Source organism: Triturus cristatus, chromosome 10, assembly GCF_964204655.1.
Source record: "Triturus cristatus chromosome 10, aTriCri1.1, whole genome shotgun sequence".
Lineage (NCBI taxonomy): Eukaryota > Metazoa > Chordata > Amphibia > Caudata > Salamandridae > Triturus > Triturus cristatus.
The window spans coordinates 845,641,005-845,666,343 of NC_140593.1; the positions used below are offsets into that span (position 1 = coordinate 845,641,005).

The window sequence follows — 25,339 nt, forward strand, 5'->3', positions numbered from 1 at the left end:
CTTTACTTTTCCAAGACGAAACAAAGTAATCCGCATCCATCAGTGGTCGCTCTTGTGCCTAGCTTTTTTTTTCATCATGCCATGTTGTATTGTGGGGCCTTTACACCTGTGACATTGCTGCGAACGCTGTAAGTGCAAACATTGGCAAGTGCAGACAGAAGAGTCAGACCTGTACATAGCCAGGGCTGTCAGGATGGCCGAGTGGTCTAAGGCGCCAGACTCAAGAGAGCTTGATCTTCAGTGCAACTGAGACTTCTGGTCTCCTCATTGAGGCGTGGGTTCAAATCCCACTTCTGACAGGTCTCTTTTACACCCTTAAATCGTCCTGTTTTTTGCAGTGCATTCCCCACACACCACAATCTTTGCACGGACCTGTAACATATGACGAGAAATCCACCAACGATCAGGCTGGGCCCTCAATCACAATTCCATGTATTCCTGGAAGAGACACCTCAGGCACACCCTCCGTTAAATTTGCACTCCATCACACTAACTGCTGTGCTGGTTTCTCATTAAGCAGTTGATCCCATCTTTGTTGTGAGGCTCTCCTGCCACCTTTTGGGCGGAGAAGGCACTGTCCCTGCAACAACACAGGCAGACATGTTCAACAGGGCTTCCTGGTTATGTGGGAGGAGCAGATTGTCATTGGTCCCCCCTTGCGAATTTTAATTTACATAAGGAAGACAGAGAGGTAGCTGGGAGTAGGCAGTACACACGGACATTGAACTCTATCTTGTGATTTGCAGCCAATTCTAGATTGAGGCAGGAGGAAAGGAGGTGACTTGCCCAACAATGGCCATTCTGGGAATTCAGCCACCCTGGGTCTCCCAGGTGAGTGTTTCAGTCCTGCGAGCCACTCATATAAATCTCGCCTGATCGAGCCTCATTGAGTGCTGAGTGAGCATGTTTGAATCCAAGAATCAAATGCTTCTTTCTTAGAAGCAAGAATTGGCAGGCCCTCCCTTGCTTCTGGGGTGGAAGTTTATGGGGCAAGGGTCCAGGACTTGCAGAGAAGTACAAGTGCCAGAAAGTGCCTGCAGTTCTCATCAGTGCCTTTTTTCTGCTCACTGGCAGCTAGGATATCGGCTGATCCCTTCCTTGCAAGAGTGAAAAAAACAACACCTTGAGAGAAAACATGACTTTGTGTGGCTCACATAGAGAGAGAGCAGCCAAATAGCACTGCTTTGTTTCTGAAAGACGCATCAGAAATTGTTCAAATTGCTGACAGGGGAATCAGGCTTGTTGGTCTAGGGGTATGATTCTCGCTTCGGGTGCGAGAGGTCCCGGGTTCAAATCCCGGACGAGCCCATGTTGTGGAATTATTTTTAGGCTGCTTATTATATAGGACCATTTCTTCTTTTCAATGCTATAAGACGCCGTGTATGGTGAGAAAGTTCCTTTCCCTGCACGCTGTTTCCCACTTTTGGCGTATAGAATTTCAGTGCCGGACTTCTTTGCAACTGCTTTTCTGGGGTGGACCATCAGTGTAGGAACATTAAATTCAAAGTGTTTTTCTAGCGTGATTTCAGGTATGGTTTTAAAATCGCCTTTTGGAATAAAAGTGGTCCTCGTTCCTTTCTTCCAAAGAAAGAGATCGGGTAAGGAGGGTCCAACGTTGAGCTTCATGGACATTGGCCCTTGGTCTGTGCTTTCCAGCCCACTACATGCCAAGAAGATTGCTGCAAGAGTATCTGTTTCTGTGGTGTAGTGGTTATCACGTTCGCTTTACACGCGAAAGGTCCCTGGTTCGAGACCGGGCAGAAACAGCATCTTATTGTTTGCATTTACTCTCTCAACTTATAGGAAAGCTGAGATAATGGAAGCTGTCTTTCCCTCACCAGCGTGACGTACTGTGCTCCAGGGGCATCAGTGACAGCTCAAAAAGAGAAGTGACGATAGTTTGCGCCATTCGTTTGCACGTCCTTTTGAACTGAAGGGTGGGCCTACTTGATGAAAGCAAGGCATGAGAGCAGAAATTGATTTATTGTCCTCACCGAGAGCATACACCTAGAGCAAACAAAATGTCTGAAGGATGGAGGTATTTTCATTTCTTGTTCGATGACGGCCATGGAAAAGACAGCAACCATATTGCAGAAGAGAGCAGCATGTGCAGTTGCTTGCTTTGGGTGAATCATTCACCAACTCGCTGCCAATAACCCCCGGAGCCGGTGCAGAAGGTGACTCTTGTGTGCCTCGGCTCGTTGGTCTAGGGGTATGATTCTCGCTTAGGGTGCGAGAGGTCCCGGGTTCAAATCCCGGACGAGCCCTTTTTTAGAGGTAAACATGCGAATCCTACTCAAAACTGACAATGCCTGACTATTTCTCATTACACTCGGCGCATTGTTGCACAAATTATTTTGAACCTCAGAAGAAAAACGGATATCCATGCTTTTTCTGCCTTCATGCTTAATCTGTGTGTGTCCCAGGTGATGCTTTCCCAAGCTGTACTTGCTGGCATTTAGGCATCAGATATTTGTCTGTCGATGCCTGCATAAGTAAATTTTTAATACGTCTAATTGCAAGCATGTTGGCTGATATCTCTGCAGTTGTCACACTTGCTCCTCGCTTTCTGAGTGGCTGCTGATACAGCAGAATAGAAGTAGAGAGAATCCTTGAGAGGAACCTTGCTCTATCAGTAAAACACAGCAAGTTAGTTTCTGTAGTGTAGTGGTCATCACGTTCGCCTAACACGCGAAAGGTCCCCGGTTCGAGACCGGGCAGAAACACTGTGCATGAGCTGCTTTTATGTGCACCCTCTAAAACCTTATTATCTCAATGCAAGCTTAAGAAGAGGCGGTCCATGAACCCAGCGAGCCGTGGGAAACTTCCTTTACTTTTCCAAGACGAAACAAAGTAATCCGCATCCATCAGTGGTCGCTCTTGTGCCTAGCTTTTTTTTTCATCATGCCATGTTGTATTGTGGGGCCTTTACACCTGTGACATTGCTGCGAACGCTGTAAGTGCAAACATTGGCAAGTGCAGACAGAAGAGTCAGACCTGTACATAGCCAGTGCTGTCAGGATGGCCGAGTGGTCTAAGGCGCCAGACTCAAGAGAGCTTGATCTTCAGTGCAACTGAGACTTCTGGTCTCCTCATTGAGGCGTGGGTTCAAATCCCACTTCTGACAGGTCTCTTTTACACCCTTAAATCGTCCTGTTTTTTGCAGTGCATTCCCCACACACCACAATCTTTGCACGGACCTGTAACATATGACGAGAAATCCACCAACGATCAGGCTGGGCCCTCAATCACAATTCCATGTATTCCTGGAAGAGACACCTCAGGCACACCCTCCGTTAAATTTGCACTCCATCACACTAACTGCTGTGCTGGTTTCTCATTAAGCAGTTGATCCCATCTTTGTTGTGAGGCTCTCCTGCCACCTTTTGGGCGGAGAAGGCACTGTCCCTGCAACAACACAGGCAGACATGTTCAACAGGGCTTCCTGGTTATGTGGGAGGAGCAGATTGTCATTGGTCCCCCCTTGCGAATTTTAATTCACATAAGGAAGACAGAGAGGTAGCTGGGAGTAGGCAGTACACACGGACATTGAACTCTATCTTGTGATTTGCAGCCAATTCTAGATTGAGGCAGGAGGAAAGGAGGTGACTTGCCCAACAATGGCCATTCTGGGAATTCAGCCACCCTGGGTCTCCCAGGTGAGTGTTTCAGTCCTGCGAGCCACTCATATAAATCTCGCCTGATCGAGCCTCATTGAGTGCTGAGTGAGCATGTTTGAATCCAAGAATCAAACGCTTCTTTCTTAGAAGCAAGAATTGGCAGGCCCTCCCTTGCTTCTGGGGTGGAAGTTTATGGGGCAAGGGTCCAGGACTTGCAGAGAAGTACAAGTGCCAGAAAGTGCCTGCAGTTCTCATCAGTGCCTTTTTTCTGCTCACTGGCAGCTAGGATATCGGCTGATCCCTTCCTTGCAAGAGTGAAAAAAACAACACCTTGAGAGAAAACATGACTTTGTGTGGCTCACATAGAGAGAGAGCAGCCAGCTTTGTTTCTGAAAGACGCATCAGAAATTGTTCAAATTGCTGACAGGGGAATCAGGCTTGTTGGTCTAGGGGTATGATTCTCGCTTCGGGTGCGAGAGGTCCCGGGTTCAAATCCCGGACGAGCCCATGTTGTGGAATTATTTTTAGGCTGCTTATTATATAGGACCATTTCTTCTTTTCAATGCTATAAGACGCCGTGTATGGTGAGAAAGTTCCTTTCCCTGCACGCTGTTTCCCACTTTTGGCGTATAGAATTTCAGTGCCGGACTTCTTTGCAACTGCTTTTCTGGGGTGGACCATCAGTGTAGGAACATTAAATTCAAAGTGTTTTTCTAGCGTGATTTCAGGTATGGTTTTAAAATCGCCTTTTGGAATAAAAGTGGTCCTCGTTCCTTTCTTCCAAAGAAAGAGATCGGGTAAGGAGGGTCCAACGTTGAGCTTCATGGACATTGGCCCTTGGTCTGTGCTTTCCAGCCCACTACATGCCAAGAAGATTGCTGCAAGAGTATCTGTTTCTGTGGTGTAGTGGTTATCACGTTCGCTTTACACGCGAAAGGTCCCTGGTTCGAGACCGGGCAGAAACAGCATCTTATTGTTTGCATTTACTCTCTCAACTTATAGGAAAGCTGAGATAATGGAAGCTGTCTATCCCTCACCAGCGTGACGTACTGTGCTCCAGGGGCATCAGTGACAGCTCAAAAAGAGAAGTGACGATAGTTTGCGCCATTCGTTTGCACGTCCTTTTGAACTGAAGGGTGGGCCTACTTGATGAAAGCAAGGCATGAGAGCAGAAATTGTTTTATTGTCCTCACCGAGAGCATACACCTAGAGCAAACAAAATGTCTGAAGGATGGAGGTATTTTCATTTCTTGTTCGATGACGGCCTTGGAAAAGACAGCAACCATATTGCAGAAGAGAGCAGCATGTGCAGTTGCTTGCTTTGGGTGAATCATTCACCAACTCGCTGCCAATAACCCCCGGAGCAGGTGCAAAAGGTGACTCTTGTGTGCCTCGGCTCGTTGGTCTAGGGGTATGATTCTCGCTTAGGGTGCGAGAGGTCCCGGGTTCAAATCCCGGACGAGCCCTTTTATAGAGATAAACATACGAATCCTACTCAAAACTGACAATGCCTGACTATTTCTCATTACACTCGGCGCATTGTTGCACAAATTATTTTGAACCTCAGAAGAAAAACGGATATCCATGCTTTTTCTGCCTTCATGCTTAGTCTGTGTGTGTCCCAGGTGATGCTTTCCCAAGCTGTACTTGCTGGCATTTAGGCATCAGATATTTGTCTGTCGATGCCTGCATAAGTAAATTTTTAATACGTCTAATTGCAAGCATGTTGGCTGATATCTCTGCAGTTTTCACACTTGCTCCTCGCTTTCTGAGTGGCTGCTGATACAGCAGAATAGAAGTAGAGAGAATCCTTGAGAGGAACCTTGCTCTAACAGTAAAACACAGCAAGTTAGTTTCTGTAGTGTAGTGGTCATCACGTTCGCCTAACACGCGAAAGGTCCCCGGTTCGAGACCGGGCAGAAACACTGTGCATGAGCTGCTTTTATGTGCACCCTCTAAAACCTTATTATCTCAATGCAAGCTTAAGAAGAGGCGGTCCATGAACCCAGCGAGCCGTGGGAAACTTCCTTTACTTTTCCAAGACGAAACAAAGTAATCCGCATCCATCAGTGGTCGCTCTTGTGCCTAGCTTTTTTTTTCATCATGCCATGTTGTATTGTGGGGCCTTTACACCTGTGACATTGCTGCGAACGCTGTAAGTGCAAACATTGGCAAGTGCAGACAGAAGAGTCAGACCTGTACATAGCCAGGGCTGTCAGGATGGCCGAGTGGTCTAAGGCGCCAGACTCAAGAGAGCTTGATCTTCAGTGCAACTGAGACTTCTGGTCTCCTCATTGAGGCGTGGGTTCAAATCCCACTTCTGACAGGTCTCTTTTACACCCTTAAATCGTCCTGTTTTTTGCAGTGCATTCCCCACACACCACAATCTTTGCACGGACCTGTAACATATGACGAGAAATCCACCAACGATCAGGCTGGGCCCTCAATCACAATTCCATGTATTCCTGGAAGAGACACCTCAGGCACACCCTCCGTTAAATTTGCACTCCATCACACTAACTGCTGTGCTGGTTTCTCATTAAGCAGTTGATCCCATCTTTGTTGTGAGGCTCTCCTGCCACCTTTTGGGCGGAGAAGGCACTGTCCCTGCAACAACACAGGCAGACATGTTCAACAGGGCTTCCTGGTTATGTGGGAGGAGCAGATTGTCATTGGTCCCCCCTTGCGAATTTTAATTTACATAAGGAAGACAGAGAGGTAGCTGGGAGTAGGCAGTACACACGGACATTGAACTCTATCTTGTGATTTGCAGCCAATTCTAGATTGAGGCAGGAGGAAAGGAGGTGACTTGCCCAACAATGGCCATTCTGGGAATTCAGCCACCCTGGGTCTCCCAGGTGAGTGTTTCAGTCCTGCGAGCCACTCATATAAATCTCGCCTGATCGAGCCTCATTGAGTGCTGAGTGAGCATGTTTGAATCCAAGAATCAAACGCTTCTTTCTTAGAAGCAAGAATTGGCAGGCCCTCCCTTGCTTCTGGGGTGGAAGTTTATGGGGCAAGGGTCCAGGACTTGCAGAGAAGTACAAGTGCCAGAAAGTGCCTGCAGTTCTCATCAGTGCCTTTTTTCTGCTCACTGGCAGCTAGGATATCGGCTGATCCCTTCCTTGCAAGAGTGAAAAAAACAACACCTTGAGAGAAAACATGACTTTGTGTGGCTCACATAGAGAGAGAGCAGCCAAATAGCACTGCTTTGTTTCTGAAAGACGCATCAGAAATTGTTCAAATTGCTGACAGGGGAATCAGGCTTGTTGGTCTAGGGGTATGATTCTCGCTTCGGGTGCGAGAGGTCCCGGGTTCAAATCCCGGACGAGCCCATGTTGTGGAATTATTTTTAGGCTGCTTATTATATAGGACCATTTCTTCTTTTCAATGCTATAAGACGCCGTGTATGGTGAGAAAGTTCCTTTCCCTGCACGCTGTTTCCCACTTTTGGCGTATAGAATTTCAGTGCCGGACTTCTTTGCAACTGCTTTTCTGGGGTGGACCATCAGTGTAGGAACATTAAATTCAAAGTGTTTTTCTAGCGTGATTTCAGGTATGGTTTTAAAATCGCCTTTTGGAATAAAAGTGGTCCTCGTTCCTTTCTTCCAAAGAAAGAGATCGGGTAAGGAGGGTCCAACGTTGAGCTTCATGGACATTGGCCCTTGGTCTGTGCTTTCCAGCCCACTACATGCCAAGAAGATTGCTGCAAGAGTATCTGTTTCTGTGGTGTAGTGGTTATCACGTTCGCTTTACACGCGAAAGGTCCCTGGTTCGAGACCGGGCAGAAACAGCATCTTATTGTTTGCATTTACTCTCTCAACTTATAGGAAAGCTGAGATAATGGAAGCTGTCTTTCCCTCACCAGCGTGACGTACTGTGCTCCAGGGGCATCAGTGACAGCTCAAAAAGAGAAGTGACGATAGTTTGCGCCATTCGTTTGCACGTCCTTTTGAACTGAAGGGTGGGCCTACTTGATGAAAGCAAGGCATGAGAGCAGAAATTGTTTTATTGTCCTCACCGAGAGCATACACCTAGAGCAAACAAAATGTCTGAAGGATGGAGGTATTTTCATTTCTTGTTCGATGACGGCCATGGAAAAGACAGCAACCATATTGCAGAAGAGAGCAGCATGTGCAGTTGCTTGCTTTGGGTGAATCATTCACCAACTCGCTGCCAATAACCCCCGGAGCCGGTGCAGAAGGTGACTCTTGTGTGCCTCGGCTCGTTGGTCTAGGGGTATGATTCTCGCTTAGGGTGCGAGAGGTCCCGGGTTCAAATCCCGGACGAGCCCTTTTTTAGAGGTAAACATGCGAATCCTACTCAAAACTGACAATGCCTGACTATTTCTCATTACACTCGGCGCATTGTTGCACAAATTATTTTGAACCTCAGAAGAAAAACGGATATCCATGCTTTTTCTGCCTTCATGCTTAATCTGTGTGTGTCCCAGGTGATGCTTTCCCAAGCTGTACTTGCTGGCATTTAGGCATCAGATATTTGTCTGTCGATGCCTGCATAAGTAAATTTTTAATACGTCTAATTGCAAGCATGTTGGCTGATATCTCTGCAGTTGTCACACTTGCTCCTCGCTTTCTGAGTGGCTGCTGATACAGCAGAATAGAAGTAGAGAGAATCCTTGAGAGGAACCTTGCTCTATCAGTAAAACACAGCAAGTTAGTTTCTGTAGTGTAGTGGTCATCACGTTCGCCTAACACGCGAAAGGTCCCCGGTTCGAGACCGGGCAGAAACACTGTGCATGAGCTGCTTTTATGTGCACCCTCTAAAACCTTATTATCTCAATGTAAGCTTAAGAAGAGGCGGTCCATGAACCCAGCGAGCCGTGGGAAACTTCCTTTACTTTTCCAAGACGAAACAAAGTAATCCGCATCCATCAGTGGTCGCTCTTGTGCCTAGCTTTTTTTTTCATCATGCCATGTTGTATTGTGGGGCCTTTACACCTGTGACATTGCTGCGAACGCTGTAAGTGCAAACATTGGCAAGTGCAGACAGAAGAGTCAGACCTGTACATAGCCAGTGCTGTCAGGATGGCCGAGTGGTCTAAGGCGCCAGACTCAAGAGAGCTTGATCTTCAGAGCAACTGAGACTTCTGGTCTCCTCATTGAGGCGTGGGTTCAAATCCCACTTCTGACAGGTCTCTTTTACACCCTTAAATCGTCCTGTTTTTTGCAGTGCATTCCCCACACACCACAATCTTTGCACGGACCTGTAACATATGACGAGAAATCCACCAACGATCAGGCTGGGCCCTCAATCACAATTCCATGTATTCCTGGAAGAGACACCTCAGGCACACCCTCCGTTAAATTTGCACTCCATCACACTAACTGCTGTGCTGGTTTCTCATTAAGCAGTTGATCCCATCTTTGTTGTGAGGCTCTCCTGCCACCTTTTGGGCGGAGAAGGCACTGTCCCTGCAACAACACAGGCAGACATGTTCAACAGGGCTTCCTGGTTATGTGGGAGGAGCAGATTGTCATTGGTCCCCCCTTGCGAATTTTAATTTACATAAGGAAGACAGAGAGGTAGCTGGGAGTAGGCAGTACACACGGACATTGAACTCTATCTTGTGATTTGCAGCCAATTCTAGATTGAGGCAGGAGGAAAGGAGGTGACTTGCCCAACAATGGCCATTCTGGGAATTCAGCCACCCTGGGTCTCCCAGGTGAGTGTTTCAGTCCTGCGAGCCACTCATATAAATCTCGCCTGATCGAGCCTCATTGAGTGCTGAGTGAGCATGTTTGAATCCAAGAATCAAACGCTTCTTTCTTAGAAGCAAGAATTGGCAGGCCCTCCCTTGCTTCTGGGGTGGAAGTTTATGGGGCAAGGGTCCAGGACTTGCAGAGAAGTACAAGTGCCAGAAAGTGCCTGCAGTTCTCATCAGTGCCTTTTTTCTGCTCACTGGCAGCTAGGATATCGGCTGATCCCTTCCTTGCAAGAGTGAAAAAAACAACACCTTGAGAGAAAACATGACTTTGTGTGGCTCACATAGAGAGAGAGCAGCCAAATAGCACTGCTTTGTTTCTGAAAGACGCATCAGAAATTGTTCAAATTGCTGACAGGGGAATCAGGCTCGTTGGTCTAGGGGTATGATTCTCGCTTCGGGTGCGAGAGGTCCCGGGTTCAAATCCCGGACGAGCCCATGTTGTGGAATTATTTTTAGGCTGCTTATTATATAGGACCATTTCTTCTTTTCAATGCTATAAGACGCCGTGTATGGTGAGAAAGTTCCTTTCCCTGCACGCTGTTTCCCACTTTTGGCGTATAGAATTTCAGTGCCGGACTTCTTTGCAACTGCTTTTCTGGGGTGGACCATCAGTGTAGGAACATTAAATTCAAAGTGTTTTTCTAGCGTGATTTCAGGTATGGTTTTAAAATCGCCTTTTGGAATAAAAGTGGTCCTCGTTCCTTTCTTCCAAAGAAAGAGATCGGGTAAGGAGGGTCCAACGTTGAGCTTCATGGACATTGGCCCTTGGTCTGTGCTTTCCAGCCCACTACATGCCAAGAAGATTGCTGCAAGAGTATCTGTTTCTGTGGTGTAGTGGTTATCACGTTCGCTTTACACGCGAAAGGTCCCTGGTTTGAGACCGTGCAGAAACAGCAGCTTATTGTTTGCATTTACTCTCTCAACTTATAGGAAAGCTGAGATAATGGAAGCTGTCTATCCCTCACCAGCGTGACGTACTGTGCTCCAGGGGCATCAGTGACAGCTCAAAAAGAGAAGTGACGATAGTTTGCGCCATTCGTTTGCACGTCCTTCTGTACTGAAGGGTGGGCCTACTTGATGAAAGCAAGGCATGAGAGCAGAAATTGTTTTATTGTCCTCACCGAGAGCATACACCTAGAGCAAACAAAATGTCTGAAGGATGGAGGTATTTTCATTTCTTGTTCGATGACGGCCATGGAAAAGACAGCAACCATATTGCAGAAGAGAGCAGCATGTGCAGTTGCTTGCTTTGGGTGAATCATTCACCAACTCGCTGCCAATAACCCCCGGAGCCGGTGCAGAAGGTGACTCTTGTGTGCCTCGGCTCGTTGGTCTAGGGGTATGATTCTCGCTTAGGGTGCGAGAGGTCCCGGGTTCAAATCCCGGACGAGCCCTTTTTTAGAGGTAAACATGCGAATCCTACTCAAAACTGACAATGCCTGTCTATTTCTCATTACACTCGGCGCATTGTTGCACAAATTATTTTGAACCTCAGAAGAAAAACGGATATCCATGCTTTTTCTGCCTTCATGCTTAGTCTGTGTGTGTCCCAGGTGATGCTTTCCCAAGCTGTACTTGCTGGCATTTAGGCATCAGATATTTGTCTGTCGATGCCTGCATAAGTAAATTTTTAATACGTCTAATTGCAAGCATGTTGGCTGATATCTCTGCAGTTGTCACACTTGCTCCTCGCTTTCTGAGTGGCTGCTGATACAGCAGAATAGAAGTAGAGAGAATCCTTGAGAGGAACCTTGCTCTAACAGTAAAACACAGCAAGTTAGTTTCTGTAGTGTAGTGGTCATCACGTTCGCCTAACACGCGAAAGGTCCCCGGTTCGAGACCGGGCAGAAACACTGTGCATGAGCTGCTTTTATGTGCACCCTCTAAAACCTTATTATCTCAATGCAAGCTTAAGAAGAGGCGGTCCATGAACCCAGCGAGCCGTGGGAAACTTCCTTTACTTTTCCAAGACGAAACAAAGTAATCCGCATCCATCAGTGGTCGCTCTTGTGCCTAGCTTTTTTTTTTATCATGCCATGTTGTATTGTGGGGCCTTTACACCTGTGACATTGCTGCGAACGCTGTAAGTGCAAACATTGGCAAGTGCAGACAGAAGAGTCAGACCTGTACATAGCCAGGGCTGTCAGGATGGCCGAGTGGTCTAAGGCGCCAGACTCAAGAGAGCTTGATCTTCAGTGCAACTGAGACTTCTGGTCTCCTCATGGAGGCGTGGGTTCAAATCCCACTTCTGACAGGTCTCTTTTACACCCTTAAATCGTCCTGTTTTTTGCAGTGCATTCCCCACACACCACAATCTTTGCACGGACCTGTAACATATGACGAGAAATCCACCAACGATCAGGCTGGGCCCTCAATCACAATTCCATGTATTCCTGGAAGGGACACCTCAGGCACACCTTCCGTTAAATTTGCACTCCATCACACTAACTGCTGTGCTGGTTTCTCATTAAGCAGTTGATCCCATCTTTGTTGTGAGGCTCTCCTGCCACCTTTTGGGCGGAGAAGGCACTGTCCCTGCAACAACACAGGCAGACATGTTCAACAGGGCTTCCTGGTTATGTGGGAGGAGCAGATTGTCATTGGTCCCCCCTTGCGAATTTTAATTTACATAAGGAAGACAGAGAGGTAGCTGGGAGTAGGCAGTACACACGGACATTGAACTCTATCTTGTGATTTGCAGCCAATTCTAGATTGAGGCAGGAGGAAAGGAGGTGACTTGCCCAACAATGGCCATTCTGGGAATTCAGCCACCCTGGGTCTCCCAGGTGAGTGTTTCAGTCCTGCGAGCCACTCATATAAATCTCGCCTGATCGAGCCTGATCGAGCGCTGAGTGAGCGTGTTTGAATCCAAGAATCAAACGCTTCTTTCTTAGAAGCAAGAATTGGCAGGCCCTCCCTTGCTTCTGGGGTGGAAGTTTATGGGGCAAGGGTCCAGGACTTGCAGAGAAGTACAAGTGCCAGAAAGTGCCTGCAGTTCTCATCAGTGCCTTTTTTCTGCTCACTGGCAGCTAGGATATCGGCTGATCCCTTCCTTGCAAGAGTGAAAAAAACAACACCTTGAGAGAAAACATGACTTTGTGTGGCTCACATAGAGAGAGAGCAGCCAAATAGCACTGCTTTGTTTCTGAAAGACGCATCAGAAATTGTTCAAATTGCTGACAGGGGAATCAGGCTCGTTGGTCTAGGGGTATGATTCTCGCTTCGGGTGCGAGAGGTCCCGGGTTCAAATCCCGGACGAGCCCATGTTGTGGAATTATTTTTAGGCTGCTTATTATATAGGACCATTTCTTCTTTTCAATGCTATAAGACGCCGTGTATGGTGAGAAAGTTCCTTTCCCTGCACGCTGTTTCCCACTTTTGGCGTATAGAATTTCAGTGCCGGACTTCTTTGCAACTGCTTTTCTGGGGTGGACCATCAGTGTAGGAACATTAAATTCAAAGTGTTTTTCTAGCGTGATTTCAGGTATGGTTTTAAAATCGCCTTTTGGAATAAAAGTGGTCCTCGTTCCTTTCTTCCAAAGAAAGAGATCGGGTAAGGAGGGTCCAACGTTGAGCTTCATGGACATTGGCCCTTGGTCTGTGCTTTCCAGCCCACTACATGCCAAGAAGATTGCTGCAAGAGTATCTGTTTCTGTGGTGTAGTGGTTATCACGTTCGCTTTACACGCGAAAGGTCCCTGGTTTGAGACCGTGCAGAAACAGCAGCTTATTGTTTGCATTTACTCTCTCAACTTATAGGAAAGCTGAGATAATGGAAGCTGTCTATCCCTCACCAGCGTGACGTACTGTGCTCCAGGGGCATCAGTGACAGCTCAAAAAGAGAAGTGACGATAGTTTGCGCCATTCGTTTGCACGTCCTTTTGTACTGAAGGGTGGGCCTACTTGATGAAAGCAAGGCATGAGAGCAGAAATTGTTTTATTGTCCTCACCGAGAGCATACACCTAGAGCAAACAAAATGTCTGAAGGATGGAGGTATTTTCATTTCTTGTTCGATGACGGCCATGGAAAAGACAGCAACCATATTGCAGAAGAGAGCAGCATGTGCAGTTGCTTGCTTTGGGTGAATCATTCACCAACTCGCTGCCAATAACCCCCGGAGCCGGTGCAGAAGGTGACTCTTGTGTGCCTCGGCTCGTTGGTCTAGGGGTATGATTCTCGCTTAGGGTGCGAGAGGTCCCGGGTTCAAATCCCGGACGAGCCCTTTTTTAGAGGTAAACATGCGAATCCTACTCAAAACTGACAATGCCTGACTATTTCTCATTACACTCGGCGCATTGTTGCACAAATTATTTTGAACCTCAGAAGAAAAACGGATATCCATGCTTTTTCTGCCTTCATGCTTAGTCTGTGTGTGTCCCAGGTGATGCTTTCCCAAGCTGTACTTGCTGGCATTTAGGCATCAGATATTTTTCTGTCGATGCCTGCATAAGTAAATTTTTAATACGTCTAATTGCAAGCATGTTGGCTGATATCTCTGCAGTTGTCACACTTGCTCCTCGCTTTCTGAGTGGCTGCTGATACAGCAGAATAGAAGTACAGAGAATCCTTGAGAGGAACCTTGCTCTAACAGTAAAACACAGCAAGTTAGTTTCTGTAGTGTAGTGGTCATCACGTTCGCCTAACACGCGAAAGGTCCCCGGTTCGAGACCGGGCAGAAACACTGTGCATGAGCTGCTTTTATGTGCACCCTCTAAAACCTTATTATCTCAATGCAAGCTTAAGAAGAGGCGGTCCATGAACCCAGCGAGCCGTGGGAAACTTCCTTTACTTTTCCAAGACGAAACAAAGTAATCCACATCCATCAGTGGTCGCTCTTGTGCCTAGCTTTTTTTTTGTCATGCCATGTTGTATTTTGGGGCCTTTACACCTGTGACATTGCTGTGAACGTTGTAAGTGCAAACATTGGCAGGTGCAGTCAGAAGAGTCAGATCTATGCACACCCAGGGCTGTCAGGATGGCCGAGTGGTCTAAGGCGCCAGACTCAAGAGAGCTTGATCTTCAGTGCAACTGAGACTTCTGGTCTCCTCATTGAGGCGTGGGTTCAAATCCCACTTCTGACAGGTCTCTTTTACACCCTTAAATCGTCCTGTTTTTTGCAGTGCATTCCCCACACACCACAATCTTTGCACGGACCTGTAACATATGACGAGAAATCCACCAACGATCAGGCTGGGCCCTCAATCACAATTCCATGTATTCCTGGAAGAGACACCTCAGGCACACCCTCCGTTAAATTTGCACTCCATCACACTAACTGCTGTGCTGGTTTCTCATTAAGCAGTTGATCCCATCTTTGTTGTGAGGCTCTCCTGCCACCTTTTGGGCGGAGAAGGCACTGTCCCTGCAACAACACAGGCAAACATGTTCAACAGGGCTTCCTGGTTATGTGGGAGGAGCAGATTGTCATTGGTCCCCCCTTGCGAATTTTAATTTACATAAGGAAGACAGAGAGGTAGCTGGGAGTAGGCAGTACACACGGACATTGAACTCTATCTTGTGATTTGCAGCCAATTCTAGATTGAGGCAGGAGGAAAGGAGGTGACTTGCCCAACAATGGCCATTCTGGGAATTCAGCCACCCTGGGTCTCCCAGGTGAGTGTTTCAGTCCTGCGAGCCACTCATATAAATCTCGCCTGATCGAGCCTCATTGAGTGCTGAGTGAGCATGTTTGAATCCAAGAATCAAACGCTTCTTTCTTAGAAGCAAGAATTGGCAGGCCCTCCCTTGCTTCTGGGGTGGAAGTTTATGGGGCAAGGGTCCAGGACTTGCAGAGAAGTACAAGTGCCAGAAAGTGCCTGCAGTTCTCATCAGTGCCTTTTTTCTGCTCACTGGCAGCTAGGATATCGGCTGATCCCTTCCTTGCAAGAGTGAAAAAAACAACACCTTGAGAGAAAACATGACTTTGTGTGGCTCACATAGAGAGAGAGCAGCCAAATAGCACTGCTTTGTTTCTGAAAGACGCATCAGAAATTGTTCAAATTGCTGACAGGGGAATCAGGCTTGTTGGTCTAGGGGTATGATTCTCGCTTCGGGTGCGAGAGGTCCCGGGTTCAAATCCCGGACGAGCCCATGTTGTGGAATTATTTTTAGGCTGCTTATTATATAGGACCATTTCTTCTTTTCAATGCTATAAGACGCCGTGTATGGTGAGAAAGTTCCTTTCCCTGCACGCTGTTTCCCACTTTTGGCGTATAGAATTTCAGTGCCGGACTTCTTTGCAACTGCTTTTCTGGGGTGGACCATCAGTGTAGGAACATTAAATTCAAAGTGTTTTTCTAGCGTGATTTCAGGTATGGTTTTAAAATCGCCTTTTGGAATAAAAGTGGTCCTCGTTCCTTTCTTCCAAAGAAAGAGATCGGGTAAGGAGGGTCCAACGTTGAGCTTCATGGACATTGGCCCTTGGTCTGTGCTTTCCAGCCCACTACATGCCAAGAAGATTGCTGCAAGAGTATCTGTTTCTGTGGTGTAGTGGTTATCACGTTCGCTTTACACGCGAAAGGTCCCTGGTTCGAGACCGGGCAGAAACAGCATCTTATTGTTTGCATTTACTCTCTCAACTTATAGGAAAGCTGAGATAATGGAAGCTGTCTTTCCCTCACCAGCGTGACGTACTGTGCTCCAGGGGCATCAGTGACAGCTCAAAAAGAGAAGTGACGATAGTTTGCGCCATTCGTTTGCACGTCCTTTTGAACTGAAGGGTGGGCCTACTTGATGAAAGCAAGGCATGAGAGCAGAAATTGTTTTATTGTCCTCACCGAGAGCATACACCTAGAGCAAACAAAATGTCTGAAGGATGGAGGTATTTTCATTTCTTGTTCGATGACGGCCATGGAAAAGACAGCAACCATATTGCAGAAGAGAGCAGCATGTGCAGTTGCTTGCTTTGGGTGAATCATTCACCAACTCGCTGCCAATAACCCCCGGAGCCGGTGCAGAAGGTGACTCTTGTGTGCCTCGGCTCGTTGGTCTAGGGGTATGATTCTCGCTTAGGGTGCGAGAGGTCCCGGGTTCAAATCCCGGACGAGCCCTTTTTTAGAGGTAAACATGCGAATCCTACTCAAAACTGACAATGCCTGACTATTTCTCATTACACTCGGCGCATTGTTGCACAAATTATTTTGAACCTCAGAAGAAAAACGGATATCCATGCTTTTTCTGCCTTCATGCTTAATCTGTGTGTGTTCCAGGTGATGCTTTCCCAAGCTGTACTTGCTGGCATTTAGGCATCAGATATTTGTCTGTCGATGCCTGCATAAGTAAATTTTTAATACGTCTAATTGCAAGCATGTTGGCTGATATCTCTGCAGTTGTCACACTTGCTCCTCGCTTTCTGAGTGGCTGCTGATACAGCAGAATAGAAGTAGAGAGAATCCTTGAGAGGAACCTTGCTCTATCAGTAAAACACAGCAAGTTAGTTTCTGTAGTGTAGTGGTCATCACGTTCGCCTAACACGCGAAAGGTCCCCGGTTCGAGACCGGGCAGAAACACTGTGCATGAGCTGCTTTTATGTGCACCCTCTAAAACCTTATTATCTCAATGTAAGCTTAAGAAGAGGCGGTCCATGAACCCAGCGAGCCGTGGGAAACTTCCTTTACTTTTCCAAGACGAAACAAAGTAATCCGCATCCATCAGTGGTCGCTCTTGTGCCTAGCTTTTTTTTTCATCATGCCATGTTGTATTGTGGGGCCTTTACACCTGTGACATTGCTGCGAACGCTGTAAGTGCAAACATTGGCAAGTGCAGACAGAAGAGTCAGACCTGTACATAGCCAGTGCTGTCAGGATGGCCGAGTGGTCTAAGGCGCCAGACTCAAGAGAGCTTGATCTTCAGTGCAACTGAGACTTCTGGTCTCCTCATTGAGGCGTGGGTTCAAATCCCACTTCTGACAGGTCTCTTTTACACCCTTAAATCGTCCTGTTTTTTGCAGTGCATTCCCCACACACCACAATCTTTGCACGGACCTGTAACATATGACGAGAAATCCACCAACGATCAGGCTGGGCCCTCAATCACAATTCCATGTATTCCTGGAAGAGACACCTCAGGCACACCCTCCGTTAAATTTGCACTCCATCACACTAACTGCTGTGCTGGTTTCTCATTAAGCAGTTGATCCCATCTTTGTTGTGAGGCTCTCCTGCCACCTTTTGGGCGGAGAAGGCACTGTCCCTGCAACAACACAGGCAGACATGTTCAACAGGGCTTCCTGGTTATGTGGGAGGAGCAGATTGTCATTGGTCCCCCCTTGCGAATTTTAATTTACATAAGGAAGACAGAGAGGTAGCTGGGAGTAGGCAGTACACACGGACATTGAACTCTATCTTGTGATTTGCAGCCAATTCTAGATTGAGGCAGGAGGAAAGGAGGTGACTTGCCCAACAATGGCCATTCTGGGAATTCAGCCACCCTGGGTCTCCCAGGTGAGTGTTTCAGTCCTGCGAGCCACTCATATAAATCTCGCCTGATCGAGCCTGATCGAGCGCTGAGTGAGCGTGTTTGAATCCAAGAATCAAACGCTTCTTTCTTAGAAGCAAGAATTGGCAGGCCCTCCCTTGCTTCTGGGGTGGAAGTTTATGGGGCAAGGGTCCAGGACTTGCAGAGAAGTACAAGTGCCAGAAAGTGCCTGCAGTTCTCATCAGTGCCTTTTTTCTGCTCACTGGCAGCTAGGATATCGGCTGATCCCTTCCTTGCAAGAGTGAAAAAAACAACACCTTGAGAGAAAACATGACTTTGTGTGGCTCACATAGAGAGAGAGCAGCCAAATAGCACTGCTTTGTTTCTGAAAGACGCATCAGAAATTGTTCAAATTGCTGACAGGGGAATCAGGCTCGTTGGTCTAGGGGTATGATTCTCGCTTCGGGTGCGAGAGGTCCCGGGTTCAAATCCCGGACGAGCCCATGTTGTGGAATTATTTTTAGGCTGCTTATTATATAGGACCATTTCTTCTTTTCAATGCTATAAGACGCCGTGTATGGTGAGAAAGTTCCTTTCCCTGCACGCTGTTTCCCACTTTTGGCGTATAGAATTTCAGTGCCGGACTTCTTTGCAACTGCTTTTCTGGGGTGGACCATCAGTGTAGGAACATTAAATTCAAAGTGTTTTTCTAGCGTGATTTCAGGTATGGTTTTAAAATCGCCTTTTGGAATAAAAGTGGTCCTCGTTCCTTTCTTCCAAAGAAAGAGATCGGGTAAGGAGGGTCCAACGTTGAGCTTCATGGACATTGGCCCTTGGTCTGTGCTTTCCAGCCCACTACATGCCAAGAAGATTGCTGCAAGAGTATCTGTTTCTGTGGTGTAGTGGTTATCACGTTCGCTTTACACGCGAAAGGTCCCTGGTTTGAGACCGTGCAGAAACAGCAGCTTATTGTTTGCATTTACTCTCTCAACTTATAGGAAAGCTGAGATAATGGAAGCTGTCTATCCCTCACCAGCGTGACGTACTGTGCTCCAGGGGCATCAGTGACAGCTCAAAAAGAGAAGTGACGATAGTTTGCGCCATTCGTTTGCACGTCCTTCTGTACTGAAGGGTGGGCCTACTTGATGAAAGCAAGGCATGAGAGCAGAAATTGTTTTATTGTCCTCACCGAGAGCATACACCTAGAGCAAACAAAATGTCTGAAGGATGGAGGTATTTTCATTTCTTGTTCGATGACGGCCATGGAAAAGACAGCAACCATATTGCAGAAGAGAGCAGCATGTGCAGTTGCTTGCTTTGGGTGAATCATTCACCAACTCGCTGCCAATAACCCCCGGAGCCGGTGCAGAAGGTGACTCTTGTGTGCCTCGGCTTGTTGGTCTAGGGGTATGATCCTCGCTTAGGGTGCGAGAGGTCCCGGGTTCAAATCCCGGACGAGCCCTTTTTTAGAGGTAAACATGCGAATCCTACTCAAAACTGACAATGCCTGTCTATTTCTCATTACACTCGGCGCATTGTTGCACAAATTATTTTGAACCTCAGAAGAAAAACGGATATCCATGCTTTTTCTGCCTTCATGCTTAGTCTGTGTGTGTCCCAGGTGATGCTTTCCCAAGCTGTACTTGCTGGCATTTAGGCATCAGATATTTGTCTGTCGATGCCTGCATAAGTAAATTTTTAATACGTCTAATTGCATGCATGTTGGCTGATATCTCTGCAGTTGTCACACTTGCTCCTCGCTTTCTGAGTGGCTGCTGATACAGCAGAATAGAAGTAGAGAGAATCCTTGAGAGGAACCTTGCTCTAACAGTAAAACACAGCAAGTTAGTTTCTGTAGTGTAGTGGTCATCACGTTCGCCTAACACGCGAAAGGTCCCCGGTTCGAGACCGGGCAGAAACACTGTGCATGAGCTGCTTTTATGTGCACCCTCTAAAACCTTATTATCTCAATGCAAGCTTAAGAAGAGGCGGTCCATGAACCCAGCGAGCCGTGGGAAACTTCCTTTACTTTTCCAAGACGAAACAAAGTAATCCGCATCCATCAGTGGTCGCTCTTGTGCCTAGCTTTTTTTTTTATCATGCCATGTTGTATTGTGGGGCCTTTACACCTGTGACATTGCTGCGAACGCTGTAAGTGCAAACATTGGCAAGTGCAGACAGAAGAGTCAGACCTGTACATAGCCAGGGCTGTCAGGATGGCCGAGTGGTCTAAGGCGCCAGACTCAAGAGAGCTTGATCTTCAGTGCAACTGAGACTTCTGGTCTCCTCATGGAGGCGTGGGTTCAAATCCCACTTCTGACAGGTCTCTTTTACACCCTTAAATCGTCCTGTTTTTTGCAGTGCATTCCCCACACACCACAATCTTTGCACGGACCTGTAACATATGACGAGAAATCCACCAACGATCAGGCTGGGCCCTCAATCACAATTCCATGTATTCCTGGAAGGGACACCTCAGGCACACCTTCCGTTAAATTTGCACTCCATCACACTAACTGCTGTGCTGGTTTCTCATTAAGCAGTTGATCCCATCTTTGTTGTGAGGCTCTCCTGCCACCTTTTGGGCGGAGAAGGCACTGTCCCTGCAACAACACAGGCAGACATGTTCAACAGGGCTTCCTGGTTATGTGGGAGGAGCAGATTGTCATTGGTCCCCCCTTGCGAATTTTAATTTACATAAGGAAGACAGAGAGGTAGCTGGGAGTAGGCAGTACACACGGACATTGAACTCTATCTTGTGATTTGCAGCCAATTCTAGATTGAGGCAGGAGGAAAGGAGGTGACTTGCCCAACAATGGCCATTCTGGGAATTCAGCCACCCTGGGTCTCCCAGGTGAGTGTTTCAGTCCTGCGAGCCACTCATATAAATCTCGCCTGATCGAGCCTCATTGAGTGCTGAGTGAGCATGTTTGAATCCAAGAATCAAACGCTTCTTTCTTAGAAGCAAGAATTGGCAGGCCCTCCCTTGCTTCTGGGGTGGAAGTTTATGGGGCAAGGGTCCAGGACTTGCAGAGAACTACAAGTGCCAGAAAGTGCCTGCAGTTCTCATCAGTGCCTTTTTTCTGCTCACTGGCAGCTAGGATATCGGCTGATCCCTTCCTTGCAAGAGTGAAAAAAACAACACCTTGAGAGAAAACATGACTTTGTGTGGCTCACATAGAGAGAGAGCAGCCAAATAGCACTGCTTTGTTTCTGAAAGACGCATCAGAAATTGTTCAAATTGCTGACAGGGGAATCAGGCTCGTTGGTCTAGGGGTATGATTCTCGCTTCGGGTGCGAGAGGTCCCGGGTTCAAATCCCGGACGAGCCCATGTTGTGGAATTATTTTTAGGCTGCTTATTATATAGGACCATTTCTTCTTTTCAATGCTATAAGACGCCGTGTATGGTGAGAAAGTTCCTTTCCCTGCACGCTGTTTCCCACTTTTGGCGTATAGAATTTCAGTGCCGGACTTCTTTGCAACTGCTTTTCTGGGGTGGACCATCAGTGTAGGAACATTAAATTCAAAGTGGTTTTCTAGCGTGATTTCAGGTATGGTTTTAAAATCGCCTTTTGGAATAAAAGTGGTCCTCGTTCCTTTCTTCCAAAGAAAGAGATCGGGTAAGGAGGGTCCAACGTTGAGCTTCATGGACATTGGCCCTTGGTCTGTGCTTTCCAGCCCACTACATGCCAAGAAGATTGCTGCAAGAGTATCTGTTTCTGTGGTGTAGTGGTTATCACGTTCGCTTTACACGCGAAAGGTCCCTGGTTTGAGACCGTGCAGAAACAGCAGCTTATTGTTTGCATTTACTCTCTCAACTTATAGGAAAGCTGAGATAATGGAAGCTGTCTATCCCTCACCAGCGTGACGTACTGTGCTCCAGGGGCATCAGTGACAGCTCAAAAAGAGAAGTGACGATAGTTTGCGCCATTCGTTTGCACGTCCTTCTGTACTGAAGGGTGGGCCTACTTGATGAAAGCAAGGCATGAGAGCAGAAATTGTTTTATTGTCCTCACCGAGAGCATACACCTAGAGCAAACAAAATGTCTGAAGGATGGAGGTATTTTCATTTCTTGTTCGATGACGGCCATGGAAAAGACAGCAACCATATTGCAGAAGAGAGCAGCATGTGCAGTTGCTTGCTTTGGGTGAATCATTCACCAACTCGCTGCCAATAACCCCCGGAGCCGGTGCAGAAGGTGACTCTTGTGTGCCTCGGCTCGTTGGTCTAGGGGTATGATTCTCGCTTAGGGTGCGAGAGGTCCCGGGTTCAAATCCCGGACGAGCCCTTTTTTAGAGGTAAACATGCGAATCCTACTCAAAACTGACAATGCCTGTCTATTTCTCATTACACTCGGCGCATTGTTGCACAAATTATTTTGAACCTCAGAAGAAAAACGGATATCCATGCTTTTTCTGCCTTCATGCTTAGTCTGTGTGTGTCCCAGGTGATGCTTTCCCAAGCTGTACTTGCTGGCATTTAGGCATCAGATATTTGTCTGTCGATGCCTGCATAAGTAAATTTTTAATACGTCTAATTGCAAGCATGTTGGCTGATATCTCTGCAGTTGTCACACTTGCTCCTCGCTTTCTGAGTGGCTGCTGATACAGCAGAATAGAAGTAGAGAGAATCCTTGAGAGGAACCTTGCTCTAACAGTAAAACACAGCAAGTTAGTTTCTGTAGTGTAGTGGTCATCACGTTCGCCTAACACGCGAAAGGTCCCCGGTTCGAGACCGGGCAGAAACACTGTGCATGAGCTGCTTTTATGTGCACCCTCTAAAACCTTATTATCTCAATGCAAGCTTAAGAAGAGGCGGTCCATGAACCCAGCGAGCCGTGGGAAACTTCCTTTACTTTTCCAAGACGAAACAAAGTAATCCGCATCCATCAGTGGTCGCTCTTGTGCCTAGCTTTTTTTTTTATCATGCCATGTTGTATTGTGGGGCCTTTACACCTGTGACATTGCTGCGAACGCTGTAAGTGCAAACATTGGCAAGTGCAGACAGAAGAGTCAGACCTGTACATAGCCAGGGCTGTCAGGATGGCCGAGTGGTCTAAGGCGCCAGACTCAAGAGAGCTTGATCTTCAGTGCAACTGAGACTTCTGGTCTCCTCATGGAGGCGTGGGTTCAAATCCCACTTCTGACAGGTCTCTTTTACACCCTTAAATCGTCCTGTTTTTTGCAGTGCATTCCCCACACACCACAATCTTTGCACGGACCTGTAACATATGACGAGAAATCCACCAACGATCAGGCTGGGCCCTCAATCACAATTCCATGTATTCCTGGAAGGGACACCTCAGGCACACCTTCCGTTAAATTTGCACTCCATCACACTAACTGCTGTGCTGGTTTCTCATTAAGCAGTTGATCCCATCTTTGTTGTGAGGCTCTCCTGCCACCTTTTGGGCGGAGAAGGCACTGTCCCTGCAACAACACAGGCAGACATGTTCAACAGGGCTTCCTGGTTATGTGGGAGGAGCAGATTGTCATTGGTCCCCCCTTGCGAATTTTAATTTACATAAGGAAGACAGAGAGGTAGCTGGGAGTAGGCAGTACACACGGACATTGAACTCTATCTTGTGATTTGCAGCCAATTCTAGATTGAGGCAGGAGGAAAGGAGGTGACTTGCCCAACAATGGCCATTCTGGGAATTCAGCCACCCTGGGTCTCCCAGGTGAGTGTTTCAGTCCTGCGAGCCACTCATATAAATCTCGCCTGATCGAGCCTCATTGAGTGCTGAGTGAGCATGTTTGAATCCAAGAATCAAACGCTTCTTTCTTAGAAGCAAGAATTGGCAGGCCCTCCCTTGCTTCTGGGGTGGAAGTTTATGGGGCAAGGGTCCAGGACTTGCAGAGAAGTACAAGTGCCAGAAAGTGCCTGCAGTTCTCATCAGTGCCTTTTTTCTGCTCACTGGCAGCTAGGATATCGGCTGATCCCTTCCTTGCAAGAGTGAAAAAAACAACACCTTGAGAGAAAACATGACTTTGTGTGGCTCACGTAGAGAGAGAGCAGCCAAATAGCACTGCTTTGTTTCTGAAAGACGCATCAGAAATTGTTCAAATTGCTGACAGGGGAATCAGGCTCGTTGGTCTAGGGGTATGATTCTCGCTTCGGGTGCGAGAGGTCCCGGGTTCAAATCCCGGACGAGCCCATGTTGTGGAATTATTTTTAGGCTGCTTATTATATAGGACCATTTCTTCTTTTCAATGCTATAAGACGCCGTGTATGGTGAGAAAGTTCCTTTCCCTGCACGCTGTTTCCCACTTTTGGCGTATAGAATTTCAGTGCCGGACTTCTTTGCAACTGCTTTTCTGGGGTGGACCATCAGTGTAGGAACATTAAATTCAAAGTGTTTTTCTAGCGTGATTTCAGGTATGGTTTTAAAATCGCCTTTTGGAATAAAAGTGGTCCTCGTTCCTTTCTTCCAAAGAAAGAGATCGGGTAAGGAGGGTCCAACGTTGAGCTTCATGGACATTGGCCCTTGGTCTGTGCTTTCCAGCCCACTACATGCCAAGAAGATTGCTGCAAGAGTATCTGTTTCTGTGGTGTAGTGGTTATCACGTTCGCTTTACACGCGAAAGGTCCCTGGTTTGAGACCGTGCAGAAACAGCAGCTTATTGTTTGCATTTACTCTCTCAACTTATAGGAAAGCTGAGATAATGGAAGCTGTCTATCCCTCACCAGCGTGACGTACTGTGCTCCAGGGGCATCAGTGACAGCTCAAAAAGAGAAGTGACGATAGTTTGCGCCATTCGTTTGCACGTCCTTTTGTACTGAAGGGTGGGCCTACTTGATGAAAGCAAGGCATGAGAGCAGAAATTGTTTTATTGTCCTCACCGAGAGCATACACCTAGAGCAAACAAAATGTCTGAAGGATGGAGGTATTTTCATTTCTTGTTCGATGACGGCCATGGAAAAGACAGCAACCATATTGCAGAAGAGAGCAGCATGTGCAGTTGCTTGCTTTGGGTGAATCATTCACCAACTCGCTGCCAATAACCCCCGGAGCCGTTGCAGAAGGTGACTCTTGTGTGCCTCGGCTCGTTGGTCTAGGGGTATGATTCTCGCTTAGGGTGCGAGAGGTCCCGGGTTCAAATCCCGGACGAGCCCTTTTTTAGAGGTAAACATGCGAATCCTACTCAAAACTGACAATGCCTGACTATTTCTCATTACACTCGGCGCATTGTTGCACAAATTATTTTGAACCTCAGAAGAAAAACGGATATCCATGCTTTTTCTGCCTTCATGCTTAGTCTGTGTGTGTCCCAGGTGATGCTTTCCCAAGCTGTACTTGCTGGCATTTAGGCATCAGATATTTTTCTGTCGATGCCTGCATAAGTAAATTTTTAATACGTCTAATTGCAAGCATGTTGGCTGATATCTCTGCAGTTGTCACACTTGCTCCTCGCTTTCTGAGTGGCTGCTGATACAGCAGAATAGAAGTACAGAGAATCCTTGAGAGGAACCTTGCTCTAACAGTAAAACACAGCAAGTTAGTTTCTGTAGTGTAGTGGTCATCACGTTCGCCTAACACGCGAAAGGTCCCCGGTTCGAGACCGGGCAGAAAC

General features: G+C 47.1%; 33 non-coding genes across 33 annotated transcripts in view; all 33 read left to right on the forward strand.

The window, feature by feature from the left end:
* Nucleotides 1-1,236: 1,236 nt before the first annotated feature.
* TRNAP-CGG (transfer RNA proline (anticodon CGG)) lies at nucleotides 1,237-1,308 on the forward strand. Its single transcript has one exon. It is a non-coding gene; the product is annotated as a tRNA-Pro (tRNA).
* A 385-nt stretch (nucleotides 1,309-1,693) lies between these two features.
* Nucleotides 1,694-1,766, forward strand: TRNAV-UAC (transfer RNA valine (anticodon UAC)). Its single transcript has one exon. It is a non-coding gene; the product is annotated as a tRNA-Val (tRNA).
* Nucleotides 1,767-2,195: 429 nt separating this feature from the next.
* Nucleotides 2,196-2,267, forward strand: TRNAP-AGG (transfer RNA proline (anticodon AGG)). Its single transcript has one exon. It is a non-coding gene; the product is annotated as a tRNA-Pro (tRNA).
* A 386-nt stretch (nucleotides 2,268-2,653) lies between these two features.
* Nucleotides 2,654-2,726, forward strand: TRNAV-AAC (transfer RNA valine (anticodon AAC)). Its single transcript has one exon. It is a non-coding gene; the product is annotated as a tRNA-Val (tRNA).
* A 1,329-nt stretch (nucleotides 2,727-4,055) lies between these two features.
* On the forward strand, nucleotides 4,056-4,127 carry TRNAP-CGG (transfer RNA proline (anticodon CGG)). The gene has a single exon. It is a non-coding gene; the product is annotated as a tRNA-Pro (tRNA).
* A 385-nt stretch (nucleotides 4,128-4,512) lies between these two features.
* Nucleotides 4,513-4,585, forward strand: TRNAV-UAC (transfer RNA valine (anticodon UAC)). The gene has a single exon. It is a non-coding gene; the product is annotated as a tRNA-Val (tRNA).
* Nucleotides 4,586-5,014: 429 nt separating this feature from the next.
* Nucleotides 5,015-5,086, forward strand: TRNAP-AGG (transfer RNA proline (anticodon AGG)). Its single transcript has one exon. It is a non-coding gene; the product is annotated as a tRNA-Pro (tRNA).
* Nucleotides 5,087-5,472: 386 nt separating this feature from the next.
* On the forward strand, nucleotides 5,473-5,545 carry TRNAV-AAC (transfer RNA valine (anticodon AAC)). The gene has a single exon. It is a non-coding gene; the product is annotated as a tRNA-Val (tRNA).
* A 1,338-nt stretch (nucleotides 5,546-6,883) lies between these two features.
* TRNAP-CGG (transfer RNA proline (anticodon CGG)) lies at nucleotides 6,884-6,955 on the forward strand. Its single transcript has one exon. It is a non-coding gene; the product is annotated as a tRNA-Pro (tRNA).
* A 385-nt stretch (nucleotides 6,956-7,340) lies between these two features.
* Nucleotides 7,341-7,413, forward strand: TRNAV-UAC (transfer RNA valine (anticodon UAC)). Its single transcript has one exon. It is a non-coding gene; the product is annotated as a tRNA-Val (tRNA).
* Nucleotides 7,414-7,842: 429 nt separating this feature from the next.
* On the forward strand, nucleotides 7,843-7,914 carry TRNAP-AGG (transfer RNA proline (anticodon AGG)). The gene has a single exon. It is a non-coding gene; the product is annotated as a tRNA-Pro (tRNA).
* A 386-nt stretch (nucleotides 7,915-8,300) lies between these two features.
* TRNAV-AAC (transfer RNA valine (anticodon AAC)) lies at nucleotides 8,301-8,373 on the forward strand. Its single transcript has one exon. It is a non-coding gene; the product is annotated as a tRNA-Val (tRNA).
* Nucleotides 8,374-9,711: 1,338 nt separating this feature from the next.
* TRNAP-CGG (transfer RNA proline (anticodon CGG)) lies at nucleotides 9,712-9,783 on the forward strand. Its single transcript has one exon. It is a non-coding gene; the product is annotated as a tRNA-Pro (tRNA).
* An 887-nt stretch (nucleotides 9,784-10,670) lies between these two features.
* Nucleotides 10,671-10,742, forward strand: TRNAP-AGG (transfer RNA proline (anticodon AGG)). Its single transcript has one exon. It is a non-coding gene; the product is annotated as a tRNA-Pro (tRNA).
* A 386-nt stretch (nucleotides 10,743-11,128) lies between these two features.
* TRNAV-AAC (transfer RNA valine (anticodon AAC)) lies at nucleotides 11,129-11,201 on the forward strand. The gene has a single exon. It is a non-coding gene; the product is annotated as a tRNA-Val (tRNA).
* Nucleotides 11,202-11,490: 289 nt separating this feature from the next.
* On the forward strand, nucleotides 11,491-11,602 carry TRNAL-CAA (transfer RNA leucine (anticodon CAA)). The gene is made up of 2 exons: nucleotides 11,491-11,528; nucleotides 11,557-11,602. It is a non-coding gene; the product is annotated as a tRNA-Leu (tRNA).
* Nucleotides 11,603-12,539: 937 nt separating this feature from the next.
* Nucleotides 12,540-12,611, forward strand: TRNAP-CGG (transfer RNA proline (anticodon CGG)). The gene has a single exon. It is a non-coding gene; the product is annotated as a tRNA-Pro (tRNA).
* Nucleotides 12,612-13,498: 887 nt separating this feature from the next.
* On the forward strand, nucleotides 13,499-13,570 carry TRNAP-AGG (transfer RNA proline (anticodon AGG)). Its single transcript has one exon. It is a non-coding gene; the product is annotated as a tRNA-Pro (tRNA).
* A 386-nt stretch (nucleotides 13,571-13,956) lies between these two features.
* Nucleotides 13,957-14,029, forward strand: TRNAV-AAC (transfer RNA valine (anticodon AAC)). Its single transcript has one exon. It is a non-coding gene; the product is annotated as a tRNA-Val (tRNA).
* A 1,337-nt stretch (nucleotides 14,030-15,366) lies between these two features.
* On the forward strand, nucleotides 15,367-15,438 carry TRNAP-CGG (transfer RNA proline (anticodon CGG)). The gene has a single exon. It is a non-coding gene; the product is annotated as a tRNA-Pro (tRNA).
* A 385-nt stretch (nucleotides 15,439-15,823) lies between these two features.
* On the forward strand, nucleotides 15,824-15,896 carry TRNAV-UAC (transfer RNA valine (anticodon UAC)). The gene has a single exon. It is a non-coding gene; the product is annotated as a tRNA-Val (tRNA).
* A 429-nt stretch (nucleotides 15,897-16,325) lies between these two features.
* Nucleotides 16,326-16,397, forward strand: TRNAP-AGG (transfer RNA proline (anticodon AGG)). Its single transcript has one exon. It is a non-coding gene; the product is annotated as a tRNA-Pro (tRNA).
* Nucleotides 16,398-16,783: 386 nt separating this feature from the next.
* TRNAV-AAC (transfer RNA valine (anticodon AAC)) lies at nucleotides 16,784-16,856 on the forward strand. Its single transcript has one exon. It is a non-coding gene; the product is annotated as a tRNA-Val (tRNA).
* A 1,338-nt stretch (nucleotides 16,857-18,194) lies between these two features.
* TRNAP-CGG (transfer RNA proline (anticodon CGG)) lies at nucleotides 18,195-18,266 on the forward strand. Its single transcript has one exon. It is a non-coding gene; the product is annotated as a tRNA-Pro (tRNA).
* Nucleotides 18,267-19,611: 1,345 nt separating this feature from the next.
* Nucleotides 19,612-19,684, forward strand: TRNAV-AAC (transfer RNA valine (anticodon AAC)). The gene has a single exon. It is a non-coding gene; the product is annotated as a tRNA-Val (tRNA).
* Nucleotides 19,685-19,973: 289 nt separating this feature from the next.
* TRNAL-CAA (transfer RNA leucine (anticodon CAA)) lies at nucleotides 19,974-20,085 on the forward strand. The gene is made up of 2 exons: nucleotides 19,974-20,011; nucleotides 20,040-20,085. It is a non-coding gene; the product is annotated as a tRNA-Leu (tRNA).
* A 937-nt stretch (nucleotides 20,086-21,022) lies between these two features.
* Nucleotides 21,023-21,094, forward strand: TRNAP-CGG (transfer RNA proline (anticodon CGG)). Its single transcript has one exon. It is a non-coding gene; the product is annotated as a tRNA-Pro (tRNA).
* Nucleotides 21,095-21,981: 887 nt separating this feature from the next.
* Nucleotides 21,982-22,053, forward strand: TRNAP-AGG (transfer RNA proline (anticodon AGG)). Its single transcript has one exon. It is a non-coding gene; the product is annotated as a tRNA-Pro (tRNA).
* Nucleotides 22,054-22,439: 386 nt separating this feature from the next.
* TRNAV-AAC (transfer RNA valine (anticodon AAC)) lies at nucleotides 22,440-22,512 on the forward strand. The gene has a single exon. It is a non-coding gene; the product is annotated as a tRNA-Val (tRNA).
* Nucleotides 22,513-22,801: 289 nt separating this feature from the next.
* Nucleotides 22,802-22,913, forward strand: TRNAL-CAA (transfer RNA leucine (anticodon CAA)). The gene is made up of 2 exons: nucleotides 22,802-22,839; nucleotides 22,868-22,913. It is a non-coding gene; the product is annotated as a tRNA-Leu (tRNA).
* Nucleotides 22,914-23,850: 937 nt separating this feature from the next.
* Nucleotides 23,851-23,922, forward strand: TRNAP-CGG (transfer RNA proline (anticodon CGG)). The gene has a single exon. It is a non-coding gene; the product is annotated as a tRNA-Pro (tRNA).
* Nucleotides 23,923-24,809: 887 nt separating this feature from the next.
* Nucleotides 24,810-24,881, forward strand: TRNAP-AGG (transfer RNA proline (anticodon AGG)). The gene has a single exon. It is a non-coding gene; the product is annotated as a tRNA-Pro (tRNA).
* A 386-nt stretch (nucleotides 24,882-25,267) lies between these two features.
* TRNAV-AAC (transfer RNA valine (anticodon AAC)) overlaps nucleotides 25,268-25,339 on the forward strand; it is a 73-nt gene continuing 1 nt past the window's right edge. Inside the window, exon 1 of the tRNA in view lies at nucleotides 25,268-25,339. This exon is cut by the window's right edge and continues 1 nt beyond it. This is a non-coding gene — a tRNA (tRNA-Val).